Below are 19,343 nucleotides of genomic sequence, written 5' to 3'. Positions count from 1 at the left end.
CTACATGACCGCGGGGCAGACGGTCAACAGAGTCTCCCTGAGTCTAACATGGCTCTCAGTTAAATACCTTCTCCAGGAACAAAAGGCAGTACACAGCTGTTTCACACCTTAACGTTCACACTCCCTTGCTACCTCCCAGAGTCCTCAAAGAGACAAAAGATTCTTCCTGTGGAATTGTCTGCTTCCCCCAACTTCCTAACTAGACCCTCACCATTTGTCTTACTGTATGAGTGTAAGACATGTTAAAATCCAGTGGCACCAAGGCATTATACAATAAAATAATGTGATTAATACATAAGTAAAAGAAATTCCTATACATGACCAAATGCAAAACGAGTGAAAACTGGTAAAAAAAAAAAAAATGTCAGTGGGTTCCAGCTGTAAAACCATTCCTGTTTGAGGGTTGTCTCATTGTTGTGCACCTGTGGTTAATTTGATTAACATGAAAGCACCTGAAACTGATTAGCAACCCCCTCTGATACTTAACTGACCAGATCAATATCCCAGAGAGTTAACTGGCTATATGCTGCTATACTGATTACATTTGTTCCTTTATTTATTTATTTATTTATTTATTTATTTATTTATTTATATAGATATAGAGATATATGGATAATGACAATACTAAAATTTTAATAATCTATTTTTAGAGTTTTAATTGAAGGACACATCTGAAGAAAAAGAAAAATTGGACTCAACCCACATATGAAATGATCACAGGGAAAGTAAAATTGCTTCATTCCTGTCATTTTGGCGAGACAGCCGTGGTACCTGAGGCTGCCTACGGGCCAGGTCTGCTCCAGTGGAGTTTCCCCAGGGCGTCTTCTCGCCACCTGTTCTCCCAGATGTGATGGAGCTCCAAAAGCTCTCTTAAGCATTTTCCTGTCTATAAGTAACAGAAAAGAACTTTCTATTTGTTTGTGTAACTCAATATAAGACATGACTGAAATAAATAACTTGAGAATAAAAGAGGGAGCTCAAGGATGCAGTTATTTGGCAGATGCAGGTTTATTTCCAAATTTGGGAATCTGAGTTTAAAACAAAGCAAACTAAACTAAACTAAAACACAAACAAACAAACAATGATTTCCTACTGTAATGATTTATATTCTATATTTAAAAATATTATGAATATTATGAATATTTGAAGTACAGACAACATTTAAAATATCGAAACTGAGAAACTGTATTGTTTGTTTTTTAGTAAAAATGTCTGCTTATTGTGATGCCAGAAACACATTTCAAAAAGTTGGGACACAGGGAGTGTTTACCACATTGTTGCATCACCTTTTCGAACAACAGTCTGTGTTTGAGAACTGAGGAGGCTGCCACTAGAGTTTTAAAAGTGAAATGTTTTCCTAATGGTTCAAATGAGCTACTAGAAGTTTGAGGCCTTGTTTGTCATATTTTTTTCATTTTACGATCTTCCTTTGTCCATCAAAGGGTGACAGGTCTGGACTTAACCACCGTGGACTTTCGTGCAGAGCCGTGGGTTTGCAATAGATGCAGAATGTGGTTTGTGGTTTTCTTGTAAATAACCAAGTCTGACTGTTCCCCTCCTCTTTAGCAGGGAGGATGCAGTTTGTGAAGATTTCTAGAAAGGATTTAAATTTTTGATTTGTCAGCCCACAAGAGTTTTCCACTTGACCTCCATCCATCTTAAATGAGTTTACGACAGGAGAAAGCTTTTGTACCTTATATGTGCATGTTTCTTTGCATGCAGAAGTTTTACCTTTTTTGAGGATGCAGCAGTCTTGCTGAGCACATACAGTGTTCTCGGATGTTTTTGGAAGTTTTTTTTTTCAGCTTTGTGGCTTCAAATGATTGTTTATATTTACTTTTTTTTAAAATGATACTATGTACCATATATGATGAAATTGCCAAATTCTTTACAATCTTCTGTTTTGTTGCAGTTTGCACACTCACTCTTTCCCCACTTATTTCTTTTTTACTTCAGATCATGTTACCAATAAACTTAATGTATGTTTCACCTTTTCCAATTATTTGGATCATTGTTTCTTTATGGCATTTGTTCCTGGCATTAAACACAAAATAAATACATAATACAGAGAAAACGTATTTTAAAAACAACTTTTAATTGTTTGATATTTTCTTCATAGTTTTTCCTTTTTAGGTTTTTTATTCTAAGCACTGTATTTTATTTACACTTCACACAGCATCACCACAGTTTGAAACAGGCTCACAGATACTCTCGTACTATAATATGATACAGTGGCTAACAGACAGTATTTATCTACAACATCTGCGGCAGAATTTCCTGTCACACTAGTTTGATATGATAACAACCATTTTTTGAAGTCTCACCCGATTCCCTGCTGCCGCTGGTTATTGTCTCTCCAGCCACAAGCTCTTCTCCTCCAGGTTCCGGTATAAGCTGCCCGTGGAAATCATACATAACAAACATCCTTTTTCATTTTAGTTTGTGTTCTTTGATTTAGATGCTTATCACAGGTGGGATTGTGGCTGTGCTGTGAAATACTGACATTTGACTCTACTAGCTTTTCACAAGAAGCTACCTGAATATTAAAACACAGTTGCGGCTCAGCGATGGTGATTGGCACTTCCATTTGGAATTTCCTATTCTGTCATAAGAGGAACGGAGACAGAGAGCATGACAAAGATCAATAACTGGTCCCTGTGCTTGTTTACTTGCACCAAGACCTTACTTTTATGATACTGACAAACACGATCCCCTATGATACACATTATTCACAGCAGGAATACAATCTCTTGAGTGTGAAAACAGTGCTTGGCCTATACTCAGCCTGCACTGTTAGACTGGTTATATCAACTGCCTTAATATGCCGGCAATGTGAAATGTATGTTTTTCTCAGGAAAGAGCAACCAAAGAAACTGAAAAGGTAGAGCAGTGAATTTCCCGTGATTTGTTACTTTTTCTGCTGATGATTTGTTTTCTTTTGTTTTCAGAGGAAATGGTTTTCAGTTTTTCAGTCAGGAATTACACGGTCAACTCTTACATGCTGAGATTTCTTAAAACTATTAAAACTGCATAATACTGAGAAAATACATGTATTTTTAAAAATCTACTGCAGAATTAATCATTTTAAAGCCATTTTATGCACTCCTGTCCAGATCTAATTCATCATTCTTCTTCTCCCATTGTGAAAGTTTCCTACCTCTAAAAGTAGTCCAAGGTAAAAGAAAATACTATTTTCAGGCGACATCACAAGCAGTTCTCAATGTGAAAACTTATGGCTCTGCTAAAGTTTTTTTAATTCTTAAATTTCTGCTTAATAATTTCTATTATTTATAATGCTTTAAAAAGTTTATATTATGTCAGCTTTTACTCACAAAGTAATGAACAGAGTTAGATTCAGGTGTTAAAGTTATTGAGTTATTGAGTAATAAAATCTGATAGGTAGATTAGTGCATATTACTACTGAATGAGTTCATTTTTCATGTGCTGCAGCCCGGTGTTGCTTCCAGTGACTGTATGTGTTGTGTGGTACCCTGTGTACGTTCAATGATAACCCGTATAGCTACTAGTACAGCTACTTCAATGTATTTGCAATTGGCACAAATTGACCCAGATTATGTGTCAGATGTCATCGATGATGATCCTGATGTATGTATTGAGCATTAGATTGTAAATTACTCGATTGTCTAAGAAAAGAATGACGTTTTCTTCTTTTTCTTTTCTTCTTTTTAAAATTTTGATATTAAGCTTCCTCGAAGGACTAGTTACATTTATGATTTGTTTCACATTTATGATTTGTCTTTATATTATGTTATTACATTCTGTCTTTATACTATGTTATCATTTCATGATAAAAGGAGAGAACTGTTGTGATATTTTGATACCATAGTAGCATTTACAGGATATTGTTTTATTGTGATATTATACAGAAAAGAGTTACTCAATAAGGCCCATTTAATAGTTGTTTTTCTCTTTCTCTGTGACCCAAGAATTAATGTGTAAGACTCACAGGCTGGTACCCCAAGGTCGAAAACACCACAGAGATGAGACCACTTCCTTACTCCCATCCTCCCTTTTTCTTTATCTCCTGGAAAAGGCTCGTTAAAGGCTAGGTGGTTTGTTTCAGAATTCACTAATGAAAGAACTCTGTATTTTATGTCTAGGAGTGTATTTTGCTGGGATGATCATAAATTATAGCTGAACTGATAAACTACACAAGGGATACTTTGCTCAGAAGGCAGGAAGACGTTTCCTTATTTAGTCTGTACCGGTTTGAACTGGGAAAGCTGACACACGAACCTTTTTTTTCTCTATATAAACTGCTGTGTATCAAATAAACCTTTGAGTCGATTTGGGAAGACAACCTGAAGCAGTCTGTGTTTCCTTGTTCTCCCAAGCTGCTCCCGACGTCGTAACTAACCCAGCTGAATGGCATACCTGAGTGTTACTTTAAATAATTAGGAATCTTAGAAGGAAAGGACAGAACTCTGCTTATCGCTCACGCCACGGAGGAAACCCGGGACGGCAATTTCCTTCAGTATGGAATGACTTTTTTAGTAATAAGAAGATAATTTACATCCCACTGCGCATTTACACCTTCACCACCACATCCTTTTTCCTTTTTATCTCTTCATTGCGTTCATCCAGATATAAAGTTAAGGTTGCTGCATGTAGCCAGCTACAGAAGGGACCAAGAATTAACGAATAAAATCCACCTTTTCAAAATGAAATATCACCAGATTCAAACTGATTCCGGGCATTTTGTTATAATGTTAATGTGCCACACTAAGAGATGGAGAAAAACAAAAGGAAAGGGAGAGGACGATACAAGATACCTTTGAAAGGTGACATTGATAACCTGGACTTTAAAATCTTACATGTAATCTCCTTATTCATTTTGGAGCTTGTAATCAGATATTTAGTCTGCACATGATGTTTTGCCGAATCGTGATTTTGTGAAACATCTTGTAAAAAAAACCTGAAGTATACTCATTCTAGCTAAACTGGCCAGTTTACGATCATCTTCTGTTATTAAGGCTACATCAGGAGAAAAAAACATGAATTTTTATTTAAGGCAACAATGCTGACTTGATACATGTACTGAATTGTATCTTTTATAGCAGCTTTATCTCTAGCAATGGAAAATTAGCCATGCAGCTGCTGTAACATCTGCTTCTATCTTGTTGAAATCAACTGGCAAAATGGCACAGGACAGCCTTACACAAAGAAAAATAAAGAGTAATTCTTTTCCCCAACCTGCCAAATTCCATTTTAACTCCTGGTATATTTTATGAAGATGACAACAAGAGACTTCACTCCTTCATCTACACAAAACCATTGTCTCTATTCCTGTACATATGACTCAAGCTCTATTGAACTTGTGTCACAAGTTCATTGTGAGATGTGTGTGACTGATAGCTGGTGTGGTTCATTTGATGCCCACAGCTACTTTAGTTACCAGCGTCAGCAGCTCCTGGTTCTGGCACCTGTAGGAGCTGCCCGAATTTTCAATAAATGAAAAAGCAAATTGCTTTTCTGCTCTAAGCTAACTTCCAAACAAATTATCACTCTCCTACATTTCTCTCACCAATGTGACTAATGTTAGAAACTTTAGTGCTGTGAAGTAAACACATCATTAGATATGTAAGCTATCATTATCTAACAAAGGCAATTTCCAAACTCTAGAGTCTGGTCCATAATTGTAAGGTCTGATTCCTATTTCTTATAACTGTTTCAATTGTCAGTGTAAATCTATTTTGTAATGTATTTTTTTTTATTTAATTGGGCTTCATTTCCCTACACATTAAATCACATGAGTCAGTCTGAGTCTTAAGTAAATTGTTGGCCCATCTTTGGTTCTACATGGGAAGTCATCTGCATTCACCCTGGCAGCTACGACAGGAATAATTACATTTGCTTATGAATTACTCACTTCTATTCTCGATTTAAATATTTGCCTCCTAGACGTAATGTACTAAGAGTTCCCACTGTACCTTACAAATAATTCAGGAAGTGCAAAATAGTACTAGGTAATAGGTCATTTATCAGTCGCTCTTTGTGATTACACTAATAGCCATTGTTCGGAGCTATTTCAATGTGGTTCACCTGTTGCTGTCTCGTGTCTTTAGCTTTTTACAATGTTTACAATACAATGAGCGAAGCCGAGACACTGCAGAATAAATTTGACTGGGCAACTGCTTAAATTCCTTTAATCACCCTAGCATCATCTCTAATATTTGTGTTATAAAATGTAACCTAAATTAGTCATTTGTCATCACCATTAAATGGTGATGACAAATCAAACCCTTATTTTGTCCCAAAGCCTTTATGAACCGAAGAACCAAAAATGTGACAGTTTGTTTATGAAGTCACTATCATAGTGCAAAGCTGACATTTCCCCAGCAAAACTGAGTTCTAACCAATTTCTTTCTTTCATCATTCCAATAAGATCCGCTCTGCACAAACAAGAGGCACAGGCTTGCTTTCCAACTGCTCATTTTCCATCGTTATAATTGAAGGAGCCCTTATTAAAATGTTGAATGTACAGGAAGAATTTATTGGCAGCAAACTCACAATAAATGGGAAGATGTCCACCCATGCAAAAAGGGAGTAATGAAGCCAATAGAGTCTGCGCGTCCAGCTCGTCTCTCGGCTCCTTTCACACTTGCTGCTATGAGGCTGGACAGGGCCCTAATGGCAGCTAAGGGACTGAGCTCAAACACACAAAGAAGCCAACCCTGCGTTGTAACAGGGAGCAGGCTTATTACTGTGGGCATTAGTCTTTCACAGCACAAATCCACGGGTGAATGGGGGTGAAATATTCTGTATGTCTGCCTCAGATGTGTTTTCACCTGGGGAACAATTCAGCCTTTTTAGCCTGTGGGCCAAAGCCAGCAGGTGGGTGACACATCCGCTGACATACCTGCTGGGTAATGGTGGGAGGCTTAATCACAAGCTGAAAAACAGTGATATTGTGAATCACATCCGTTGTTACAACTATATCAGAAGAGGCCCTGGTGTACATTGTGCCTCCTGCCTGAAGACAGTGACGAGTCACTCTGATCTCAGCTATAAGTTAGAACTGATTATTATGCAAATATGCGGTCACATACCGGGGGTTATCCCTTAACTTTCTTCCATGGAAGTGACTAGCTATTCATTACTGTATAGACCGACATCACCATTCTTTACTGTCTGCCGAAGAACTTGCAGACTTTCCAAGATAAAATGTGACCACAGCAAAAGTCTGCATCCCATTTCTGTCATGCTGCAAAGTACAAAAGCAAAATATACATTTAAGAATCATACTCAGTTGCGTTGGGTTGTGTCTGCAAGCCCAAACTTTATTTATGCACCAATCTGTAGACCTTTCCAGAACCCCCAAACTATTCTACACGATAATTTGAAACCTACATTTGTGTCACTGACGCTGTGTTTACGGTGGTACTGGAAGAAGCAATATCTGTTGTTAGTGAATGCTTTAAGATATTTACTGTTACTGCAAGTCAGCTTTGGAGCCAATTTGTTCCTGACTGTCATGATTACTGGGAAAAAAAAAACAAATCAGTAGAAAAATTTACAAAGAAAACTTTGTGTGTGGGTATCTGTGTGTGTGGCAACATTATGACTACTTTGACTATGTGTGGGCAAAATGTTTGTGCTGTTTGCTTGAACAGCTTCACTTTTCTGTGTTCAAATTTAGTTGAGCAGAAAGATTAGCTTCAGTCACGCTTTCACTGCAGATCTGCAATGATTTACAATCAATGTTCAGTCCTTAATGCTTTCCTGTGCACCAGTGCCCACTGTGGAACCAGTTGCACACATTTCCACCAAATGCTAATGCCAAAAGCATTAGCACCAGACCATGCATACTTCCCCAACTTTTACTACTTAATGTAATATTACACAGTCGGGTCGGGAGCCAGTCAAACACCCCTCCTGTTTCTTTTCTTAATGAAAATTACTTGACTCTGCTGGACAATGTCTGTAATGAGGTCAAGGTGAGATTTGACCGAGAACTCAGGACAAAGGAAAAGAACACTTGATAGATGTGTTAAAGCTGTATGTCCCAAACACTGCAAAAACTGCATCTTAGATACTTTGCCCCTTTTTGGATTTATCCCAGAAGGAAAAGTGGGCTAAACCCCCAGTTGCCCTGTACCCCTTGGTGCAAGTGAACCCCTTTCTATATATTATATCATATATATAGAAAGCACTTAAACGTACTGAATCTTTTTTAAATGTAGTATAAAAGTGGGTAAAGTTAATTTGTGACCCTAAATTGCCCTCAGGGGTGAATGTGACTGTGAATGGTTGTCTGTCTCTCTTTGTTAGCCCTGCATCAGACTGACGACCTGTCCTGGTTGTATCCCAGCTCTCTCCCTATGGTATCTGGGATAGGTGCCCCATGACCATGAAAAGGTTAAGGGGAAGAAAATGCATTGTCACAGTCAGGAAGATACTTAAATAAAAATCTCTTCTCTTGGTTAACCCACATTTTAAAATTAGAATTATAATTAAAATACAAAAATAAACATTTCTCTTAAATAATAAGAATATTGTCACATACCTTTAAAAAAAAATCTCAGTCCATAATAATAGTATTTTCAAAATACCACAAACTCAAAAGGTTGGGCACAGTAGTTTGAGGTTATTGTCTTACACCTTTGTCCCAGAATTATGACTTTGTCACACCTGGCCTTGAACTTAAATCCCTTCCCCTGTGGGCAGATAAACAGATTACAGTAAGTGGGGTCTTAATAAAAGATAACCCTGCTGACTTGTGAGGAACTTCAAGAACTTGAAGAAAAGATTAACCTACCTGACTCAAATTTTGACCAAGACCAGGCAAAGACTTATGCTCTGTCCTCAAACAACCCTGCAGAGTCTCTGTATTTCACCCTGAGAGAAAGGCATGAACAAAATAAACAAGATCACACTTGTCACACTTCAATGTTTCAGATCATCAAACAAATTTAAATAATAGTCAACAATATCCTGCATAAATACAAAATGCAGTTTTAAATGAGGATTTGTTAATGGAAAAAAAAACTCTCCAAATCCATTTGGCTCTATGTGGAAATTGAAACCCTTCAACTCTTAAATCCTGAATTAATTGTGATGAACTACATTTTATGGAAAGCTGAGTTCAGTTTCACTAGCCACTGCCAGACCTGCTGGATCGAGAAAGCGCTTTAATACAACCTGTCTGACAAAGTGAAGCACATCATGCTACAATCTTAAGAAAGTCATCAACATCCATCAGTCTGGAAAGGGTTGCAAGCTTTGTGACTCCATCAAACCACGGTGAGCACCATTATCCCTAAACAGAGAAAACTTGGAACAGTGGTGAACCTTACCAAAATTAGGAAATGAATGACTAAAAAATCCAACATGAAGGTTTTTTGAGTGGCCTAGTCAAAGTCTGGACTTAAATTTAATTAACATGTTTGCCATGACCTGCTTGAAAACCCTCCAGTGTGGCTGAATTAAAACAATGCTGTAAAGAAGAGTGGCCTAAAGTTCCTACACAGAGATGGGAATTGATTACAGTGATTACAGTTCCTCCTTCCAAGGATGGCACAAAAAAAAGGGGTTATCAGGTTTAGGAGGTAATGACTTTTTCACACAGAGCCAGGTAGATTTATTGGAAATGAAATCATCAATTAAAAACTGCATTTTCTTTAAAAAAAAATAAAAAAAAATAAGCAAAGAAACTTTAAAATCAAGAATTTTCCCAGCACTGTGAATGTTTCTGATCATTTTGCTGACGTTCTTTCTTAGAAGCGTTTGCTCATCTTTCCCATCACAGCTATCCAGAAACGTATCTCCATTAAAGCCCCAACCAGGAAAGCAGTAAAGAGGCTTCTACAAAAAATCATTTGTCTGATGTCATCACACCGATGCCTCAAAATGAGCGTTAAAATGCTATACAGCTGCAGGAACATATTTAGCAATCATTCAGCCCTGGTTAGAAGGAGTAAGTTAAACTCTGCGCTAATCCATCTCTGAAAATCAAACCTCATAGGCAGTTACAGGAAAAAGTGCGATGGAGGATTTTGCCAAAGAGAAGCTGTACGAGTTATAAACATAAGTGTTCCTGTACTTTTTTCTCCTATGCAGACGGTGACTGATTAATCAGCATGTTTAATGACTACGTGACAAAAAAACTGCTTGTGGTTTTAGTCAGACTGTATTCGTATTGAAGACAACACAACCACCTTTTGTGAGTGATCAGTGTTGGAATCAAGCAATCAAGGTAGTCTTCTGTAAGGCTGAGTATTAGGATACTCTGCCTTCTTTAGGTATCTATGTTGTTTGGATTTTATTATATATTTGATCTTTTTTTTTTTTTTTACCACACCTGCTTTCTCTCATGCATTATTCAGGAGGAACTGTGATTAATGCCACACCAGAAAAAAGGAAACTGTTCAGTTTCACTAACAGTGTCGCTTTGTCATACTGTATGTGGAAAACTAGCTGGCTGGCAACACAATCTTCCATTTATAGATAAATTATAGGTATCCGTGTTATGGCTCACAAAGTGACTTTGAGCTGCATAAAAAAAATGCATTTCATAGATTGAAGTTGCTGCTTTTCTTGGAATGTGTCAGCAGTTTTAATGGCATCATTCATAGTGAATTATATTTGATTCACAAATCCATTTTCTAATTCATTTTTACTGTCTAGGACAGAACAATCAATATCCATGAAGATGAATTCTTTCTCCCAAAGACATAAACATGCACAACAGTGAAATGTGGGCTTACACTCGTTATATCCAAAGTTCACTTTCTAATAAGTTCATATTCTTTAATATACTCAGATATCCTGCTTATTCTCTGTGTGATTCCACCTTTCTGCCCTGATCGCCTTTATTTCTGAATCTGTAGCTGCAAGACTGCAATACATTTCACATTTATTTCGTGTTCTTTCTTCATTTTGATCAATAAAAGATGCTTTTGTTTTTAATAAAAGGGGTAAAAACAGGAAAATCATTTCAGCAAGCTTTTGAAATTGAAAAGCAGCATCGACCTCACCTTTAATATATGCCCAGAAGCTCTGAATAAGTGTTACTTTTTATTATGCTGCAATTCAGTAAAGCTTGAATTTTCTATTCCATCCCATGGATGAACAAAAATTACGATACATGAAAGCTATTTACTAATACTCAGTTAAAACTGACATTTTAATGCTGTGTCCACACACTAATTTAAAGACGCCGTAAACAAAAGCCTTTAAGAAATCAATACAGAGTCAGTTCGTTTTAAAAAGGTCCCCGAATTGTTTTATGGGTTTGGTATTGTTTTTGAATCTATTGTTTTTATAGTTTTCTTTCAGCCTGGAATATCTGCCACCTTTTCTTTTCTTCCTCACTTTTTTGATCAGTGACATAAATCACTGTGGACTTGATGCTACCCTCTGACCTCACCACTTATATCTTGATATTTTGCTTCCAAGGAACTTCACTTTTTTAAAGGATATTCTTTGGACATTGGCTGCTTTTTCACTTATTTTCTCCCTGCCATTGCAGTAAAAGTATGCCTGCATGGAAAAACACACAATGGGACACTATCAGTCATGGACTGGTCTCACCAGAGCTCGTACTTCAACAATACTGCAGTACTGTAGGATCATCATGATAAACAGCAGACCAAAAAACATCCAGAGGAAACAGTCACTTTGGGTCAAATGTTGGTTGTCTTGGAATAATAAAAGAAGCACAGACTATCCTTCTGCAGCAGCTTCATGAAGAACCACGCCTTGCTAGAAATATTTCAAACTGGTTTCTTGTTTTCAGGTTTGTCAACACTAAATGGCACATTTCAGTTTTGTATATTTCTCTACACACTGCTAAAGTGGAAGTTTAAACTGATGATACAAGCAAACCAAATCCCAAAACAGCTGTCCAGTAAATGTTTAGGTTGGTGGGGACTGGAGAATTTCACACTTTGCAGTTTTGTGTGATCTCCTGAGGTCAGCGCCTGCCACTACACATTATTTCAATCCAGTAAGGTCAATGGAGAAGCATCAAAGACACTATCTGGTATTTCCTTGGTTACTGGGACAGGATATGCAACATTTCTGTGTCTATCATACTGTTTTGCTTTTGGGTTTTCTTGCAGATTCACAAATAATCTAGAACTTTACAGCTTTCTGTATCCTGAGCTTTGACAATTTGGAAGCAGAACATGAAAGATCAGGATTTACTACATGTTCTTCCACCACATTCAGCTTAGGCAAAGGGAACCATTAAGTTTTCTGTAGAATGGGTCAGTGGGTTGATAAGAAAGATGTAATATTTCACCAGGTCTCCGTGTCCTCTACAAACAAGGTGGAAGCTAATGGTATCCTCAGCTGTTGTGCAAGGGCACTGTCACTCCAGGGATTAGATCCCTGGAGTGACAGGGATCTCTCTCCAGATCTCTCTGGACTCTGTTCAAAGGAACTGGATATTACTGTTTATCACAGGGTGCTGGTCACTGTTTGTGGGTTGATGTGTTAACTGAGTTTGTCTTTGTTCATCAGCCAGTGGGGGTGATTCCTCTCAGGTATGATGGGACGACTTCTTGGACAGGATGTCATTTGGACCCTATTATGCAGGCCGGATGTTGTTTCATCTCCACCCAACAACATGAGTGAGGTATTGTGGAGGTTTTCTGTGCTGAGTGGGGGAAACCACAGATAGCACAATTACATATGCTTTCATCCTTGTTCTGTATGCTCACGCTCAGTCGTTGTGCCAGCCCATCTTCACGGTGTTCAGACATTAAAGCAACACACAGCTTTCTGGAACTCTGACATGTTACTGTAAGTGTGTTTAAAAAAAAACTGCTACCCACCAATGTCTTGTCATTTCATGTAGCATGCCGTGTAGTGTTGTGGTAGATTGGAGATGATGTATCTGGGTCTGTACTGGCAGATGATACTTGTTGTAAGATGTAAGGATCTTTTTCAAGATGTGAAAATCAGAACTTTGTTTCATCTTTAATGCATTTTTGTCAAGGTGGTGTATTTGCCACATATGATAAATTCTTTGCAGACCTTTAAATATATTTGTTTGATCCAGCACTTCATCACCAAGTTCTCCATCGACTCGTTTTTCAAGAATTTGATTAAACTTTATTAAGTACTGTTTATTTCATATTTTTAGTTCCTCCAAGCAGATCATGTGTTTATTTATAAATTATATTATTATTATTCTATTATCCCACAGCTGACACATTTCTCTATCTATTCTCTATCTGTTTGCCTTCCCCTTGTACTGTCTAAATGAGTAACATTTGACACTACAACATTAAAATAAAATAATACTATGGAGTTAAAGTAAAGTCAACACAGGGTTATGCTTGCAGCATGTGAGCAATCACAAACGTTGAATACTCACAGTGAAGTGGCTTGTTTGTAAAAATAAAGAGATCTTGGCTATTATAAAATGCTAAGAGGTTAAACACATGTTATATACACTATGGAGGAACACAGTGACTGCAGCCCAAACAGCAGAGTGGTTGAATGGACGTGCGAAAGATGGGTTTATTTAGACTGTTATACAGACTGAGACCAGGTTAAAGGCAACTTTTTAAAAAATGAATTCAAACTGATTACGTAGGTTGACTTGCAAATTTCATGCAAGATCAACAAGTGCAAGGATTTAATGTTGTATCCTTTGTAAATATCACAGCCAACATTATCAAGTAAACGAGCTTCAATGATTTAGCTTCTTTATAACCACACTGGCCAACGTATGTGACGTAGAGAAGATGGAGTTTGGAAACGTTAATAACTTCTTTAGTACATCAGCATAGAAAGCTGCAACCATGATGGAGAGGGCGCAGCAGCTCTGACCATGTCAGATCAGCATCTATGAGAATGTCTAAATATAATACATCTAACCAGCTGTTTTGCCAACACTCCACCTTCATTTTTCATTCATATTTTAATTATGTCTGTAGATATTGACAGTTAAACATATCACACTGCTCAAGTCTTTTTTTTTTTATAAGCCTGTCCCGTTTGGATCTTTGGCCATGTCTGAAGACCAAAAAAGATGCCTAGTGGAGTTACTTTACCAAGTGGATCATCATGGACTTGCCATATTGGTCCATTTGATTGACCTTATGTATTTATTTTATTTTATTTTCAGTTGTTATATACGGTGGCCCCTAGAGACAAAGCACGTACAAACTCCAAAACACATGCAAATTCCAAAACACATGCAAACTCCAAAACACTTGCAAACTAAAGAACACATGCAAACTCCAAAACACATACAAACTCCAAAACACTTGCAAAATCCAAAACACTTGCAAAACCCAAAACACGTACAAACTCCAAAACACTTGCAAAACCCAAAACACTTGCAAACTAAAAAACACATGCAAATTCCAAAACACGTACAAATTCCAAAACACTTGCAAAATCCAAAACACTTGCAAACTAAAAAACACATGCAAATTCCAAAACACGTACAAACTCCAAAACACTTGCAAACTAAAAAACACATGCAAAATCCAAAACACTTGCAAAATCCAAAACACTTGCAAACTAAAAAACACATGCAAATTCCAAAACACGTACAAACTCCAAAACACGTACAAACTCCAAAACACGTACAAACTCCAAAACACGTACAAATTCCAAAACACGTACAAATTCCAAAACACGTACAAATTCCAAAACACTTGCAAACTCAAAAACACATGCAAATTCCAAAACACAACGGAAGTGCTCCAGGACGCTAGGTATGGAACGCCAGGACTGCCATAATGAATTAATTAAATACGCCATTAAATAATTAATTAAATGTGGCAATAATTAATTAAAATTGGAATTAATTAATTAAATAAATAGTTATGATATATGTAATTAATTAATTATTGACACATTTAATTAATTATTTATGTATTTCACGTTTTAATTAATTATTGACACATTTAATTAATTAATTATTGACATATTTAATTAATTATTTATGTATTTCACATTTTAATTAATTATTGACACATTTAATTAATTATTGACACATTTAATTAATTATTTAATGATATATTTATTTATTTCATTTTGGCAGTCCTGACGCCTGGCTCTCATCATGAAATAATTTTATCTGTCAGCTTCACCCATCAAACTCAGGGGGCGGGGTTAACGCTGATCGAGTCAAAACCATTGCTTTGGCCTGGTGGCCATTGTTTCTAGCACACAACAACCGCATGTGGAAGCTAACAGAACTGAGCTTTGAAAAACCCTGTTTGTGTGTTACCAAATACAGTTTTAATATTTTTTTAGCCGAGAATGTAGTGGTTTAATCTTCATGTGTCTGGTCGGTTTGTCAAGATACAGCCTCTTTGCAAAAGTGTTTCGATGATTTCGGAGATGTCGTCCCAGTCTCACGGCAAAGCGTGGGATAGACCCGCTCGCCTCGCAAGCAATCCCACCGACAAAGCGCAGGCCCCGGTACACAGCTGTAGTAACCCCCGCTGACTTCTTTTACTGAGGTTATATTTATCGGTGTTTTATTTCCTGATGTTCTTATGTGTCCTACGTGTTTCAGTCGCCAATTCTGAATTATAACTAACATTAAAAACATGTTTAAGGAGGAGAGAGAGCAAATAAATCTGTTTAACATCTGATCTTTGGGTTTTTGTTCAGTAATCAGCGTGACCTGTGTATAAACACATAAAAGAGATAACGTTGGTGTTTCCGTCATGTAGTAACTGCTGGCTTTAACTGTACAAAGGTTGTTCGACACTATGAAACACATACAGACTTCATGATGTTCGGCTAATATTTTTATTGTGAATATTAATCATGCTGACCTCGCTCTGTACACCACGCAGCGAGGTCAGCATATCCACGATATCCTCAGCTCCATGAGTTAACACAAAGTTTCCCAGCTGACTATCTAACTGCCAACTATTCCAGAGACGTGAAAATATACAGCATAAAGAAAAGTGTAAGAGACTCAGCAGCAGATTAGAATAACAGTTTGTGGCGTGAATAAGACACGGCGGGACCACGGAGCAACGTTCAGAGTCATCTTTATTTACATCTCACCACACCACAACACCCCCAAACCCCTCAGTCCCCGTGTTTTTAACTAGGCGGGCGTGATTAAGGATGCCGTGCAGGTGCGTCCGCCCTCCCTGCACGGCACCGCAGACCACGCCCCACCACATACCCCCATCGCCCGATTGAGGCCGGGGAGCCATCCGGCCGAACCTACTCCCCCACCGCCAGTGGGAGAGGGAATCAGCCCGGACAGCTGGCACCCCCAGGCCCCGGCCAAGCGACGGGGAGGTGCGAGTTCAGGCGGCCGCCCGCGAATCCAGCGGCGCAGGCAAAGCTGGTTCGGAAGTCGGACACGTGACAGGTGCACCCGGCGCGGCCGGCACAAGCGTGAGCCCCAGCTCACAGGTGGCTGGGCAGAGGTGTGGCGTGTACAGGCCTCTGGTGGTGGTGAGGCCGTTCTGGCGAGCACGGCGATCTCAAGCGTGGCGCCCGCCTCGCTCGCCAGTTCCACTCGAGCAAGCTCCCCTGGCACTGGGACCTCCAGCTCCTTGCGCGGCCCCTCCGTCACCGCTGTCGCTCCCTGCTGGAGCAGCCCATAGCGCGACTCCTCCGTCACTACTGCTCCCTCCGCCGCCACTCCCGGCTCGAGCAGCCCCTCGTGCAGCTCCTCTTTCTCCAACCGGCGCAGACCCTCGCGCACCTCGTCTGCCGCCTCCGGTTGGAGCGGCTCATCCACCACTCCCGGCAGGAGCAGCCCTTCACCTGGCTGTTCCCCCTCCTCCGGCAGGCGCAGATCCCCGCGCGCCTCGTCTGCCACCTCCGGCTGCTGAGGTGCCTCACGCGGCTCCTCCACCGCTTCACTGTCCTCGGGACACACCTGTGGGGGTGGCGCCCAGAGCAGCGCCGCCAGCTCCCCAATCCTTTCCAGGTGCCGCTCGGACTGGTCCTGCAGCTCTTCCTGCTGGCGACGCACCTCCGCCGCCTGCTCCCGCTGGGCGGCCGCCATTTCGGCCACCCTCTGGGCCAGCTCCTCCATTCCCTGGCTCCGATATGGACCCGCCGTGCTGCCTCCTGGGTTTCGGCACCAATGTGGCGTGACTAAGACACGGCGGGACCACGGAGCAACGTTCAGAGTCATCTTTATTTACATCTCACCACACCACAACACCCCCAAACCCTTCAGTCCCCGTGTTTTTAACTAGGCGGGCGTGATTAAGGATGCCGTGCAGGTGCGTCCGCCCTCCCTGCACGGCACCGCAGACCACGCCCCACCACACAGTTATACATTTTAATAAATCACCAAATGAATCCAAGAAACGAGCAAACCTGTTCCGACAATTTGAATTTGTATTCCCTCAGCTGCAGACTCGCTGCTGTTTAAATGTTTGAAAAGGAAGATTAGATATAAACAAACGTCAAACATAGACTCAGTCTGCCTTCACATTTGATATGAGGCCAGCACGTATAGTGGCCTCAGCAGGCTATTACTGAAATACACGTGCTATATCATAAACTATGATATAAACAGGGAGGTCCTATTAACATGTTTAGTTTTAAAGGACACCTTCCTGCCTTTAGTCTCATTCATGAGCAGTATTCGTTTTCTTCTAACATCCAGAAGTCTGCACAATGTGTTTCATAGTTTGTAACAAGCCTTTGACAGGTAAACATAACATGACCGAAAAAAAAAAAAAAAAAAAAGAGAGAGAGAGAGAGAGAGAGTGAGAGAGAGTGTGTTGACATAAGAAGAGAAAATGCTCTCAATTATGGAGACAGGAAAATGGTTCATTTATGTTTGATGTGTGTTTATTCCTCCCTAAATATCGTCGGTGAAGTTCGCCATGCACGTCAGATTTTCCTGCGCATTTTTATACCTCTGCCAACAGAGAGAGAAAAAAAATCACATTCTAACAGACAGCTGGTGCTTAGAATACAGTTGAATAACTATTAAAAAACAGATGATATTTAGATGATAGTTCAGTCTAACACATGTGCCAGTGGTTCATTAAACGTCTGTGAAACTATGCAGTTATGAAACGTAACTTTAACCTCAGCCAAACCGATTTGCTCAGTTGTAAATAAAACAGCGAAGTAAACGTGACCCGACAGACAGAACCTGAGTGAATGAAGTCCAGCGTTTAACCACTGAGAGCTAAAACTCAGCTGAGGTTTGAAAGCTGTGTGCTGGTGATTGGACATCAGCCGCTGATAAAGCTGGCTCGCCTATAAAGTGCTCTGTAAGGAAACAAGCTCCAGCAGCTCTGCGCTCGGGGAAAATACTATATTTACTTATCTTGTGCAGTTAAACTGTGACTATCACCAGGTAACTAGGCGTGTTTCTTGAATTAGCAGCAGGTGTTAAACAGCTGACAGATGAGGAGGAGGATGCATGCAGGTAAACTGAGGGTCTGCTGAGCTGATCGCTGGTTTCGTGAGAAAAATGTCAGCTCGTTCTTTATGTTACAGAAGCACAGAGACACAAGACCAGGCGGAAAGAGACGATCGTTCGGTGAAAATGAGAATCTGCGAATGCAACATGTGGAACACGGAGAGTGGAATATGTAAACAAACCGGTTAATGTACCCCCTCGGTGCGCTCTGCATGCTAACTGTTAGCAGAGCTAGTGAAATCTCTGAAAACATCTGAGCACTTTTGCAAACATGTTCTATGTTGACAACCTGACCAGACATACCGACATTCGCGGCTAAAACACTGTTAAAAGTGTAGCTGGTGACAGAAAAACGGCCTGTGATTTGATCTGCATTCTGGGATAACTGGCTGCCCCAAGTCTACACAAGCAATCGATTATCTAGGATCGACCTGTTTTGACTTACTTTGCACGGCAACCAATCAAATGTTAGAGAAGCTGCATGGGCAGCGTTAACCCCGCCCCCTGAGTTTGATGGGTGAGGCTGACAGATAAAATTATTTCATGACGAGAGCCAGGCGTCAGGACTGCCAAAATGAAATAAATAAATATATCATTAAATAATTAATTAAATGTGTCAATAATTAATTAAATGTGTCAATAATTAATTAAAATGTGAAATACATAAATAATTAATTAAATGTGTCAATAATTAATTAATTAAATGTGTCAATAATTAATTAAAATGTGAAATACATAAATAATTAATTAAATGTGTCAATAATTAATTAATTACATGTGTCATAACTATTTATTTAATTAATTAATTCCAATTTTAATTAATTATTGACACATTTAATTAATTATTTAATGGTGTATTTAATTAATTCATTATGGCAGTCCTGGCGTTCCATACTAGGGGCAGTGTTGAGCTCGATTTGCAAAATAAACGGCAAGTTTGTCTGTATGGGACGGTCTAGTCTCCGTCGCGCTTCCCAGGTTGCCTAGC

The sequence above is a fragment of the Copadichromis virginalis genome, linkage group LG20 (genome assembly GCF_057382275.1).
Source record: "Copadichromis virginalis isolate Kocher_CV1m ecotype Utaka linkage group LG20, C_Virginalis_male_GT1.1, whole genome shotgun sequence".
Classification (NCBI taxonomy): Eukaryota; Metazoa; Chordata; class Actinopteri; order Cichliformes; family Cichlidae; genus Copadichromis; species Copadichromis virginalis.
This window is presented reverse-complemented; position numbering follows the sequence as displayed.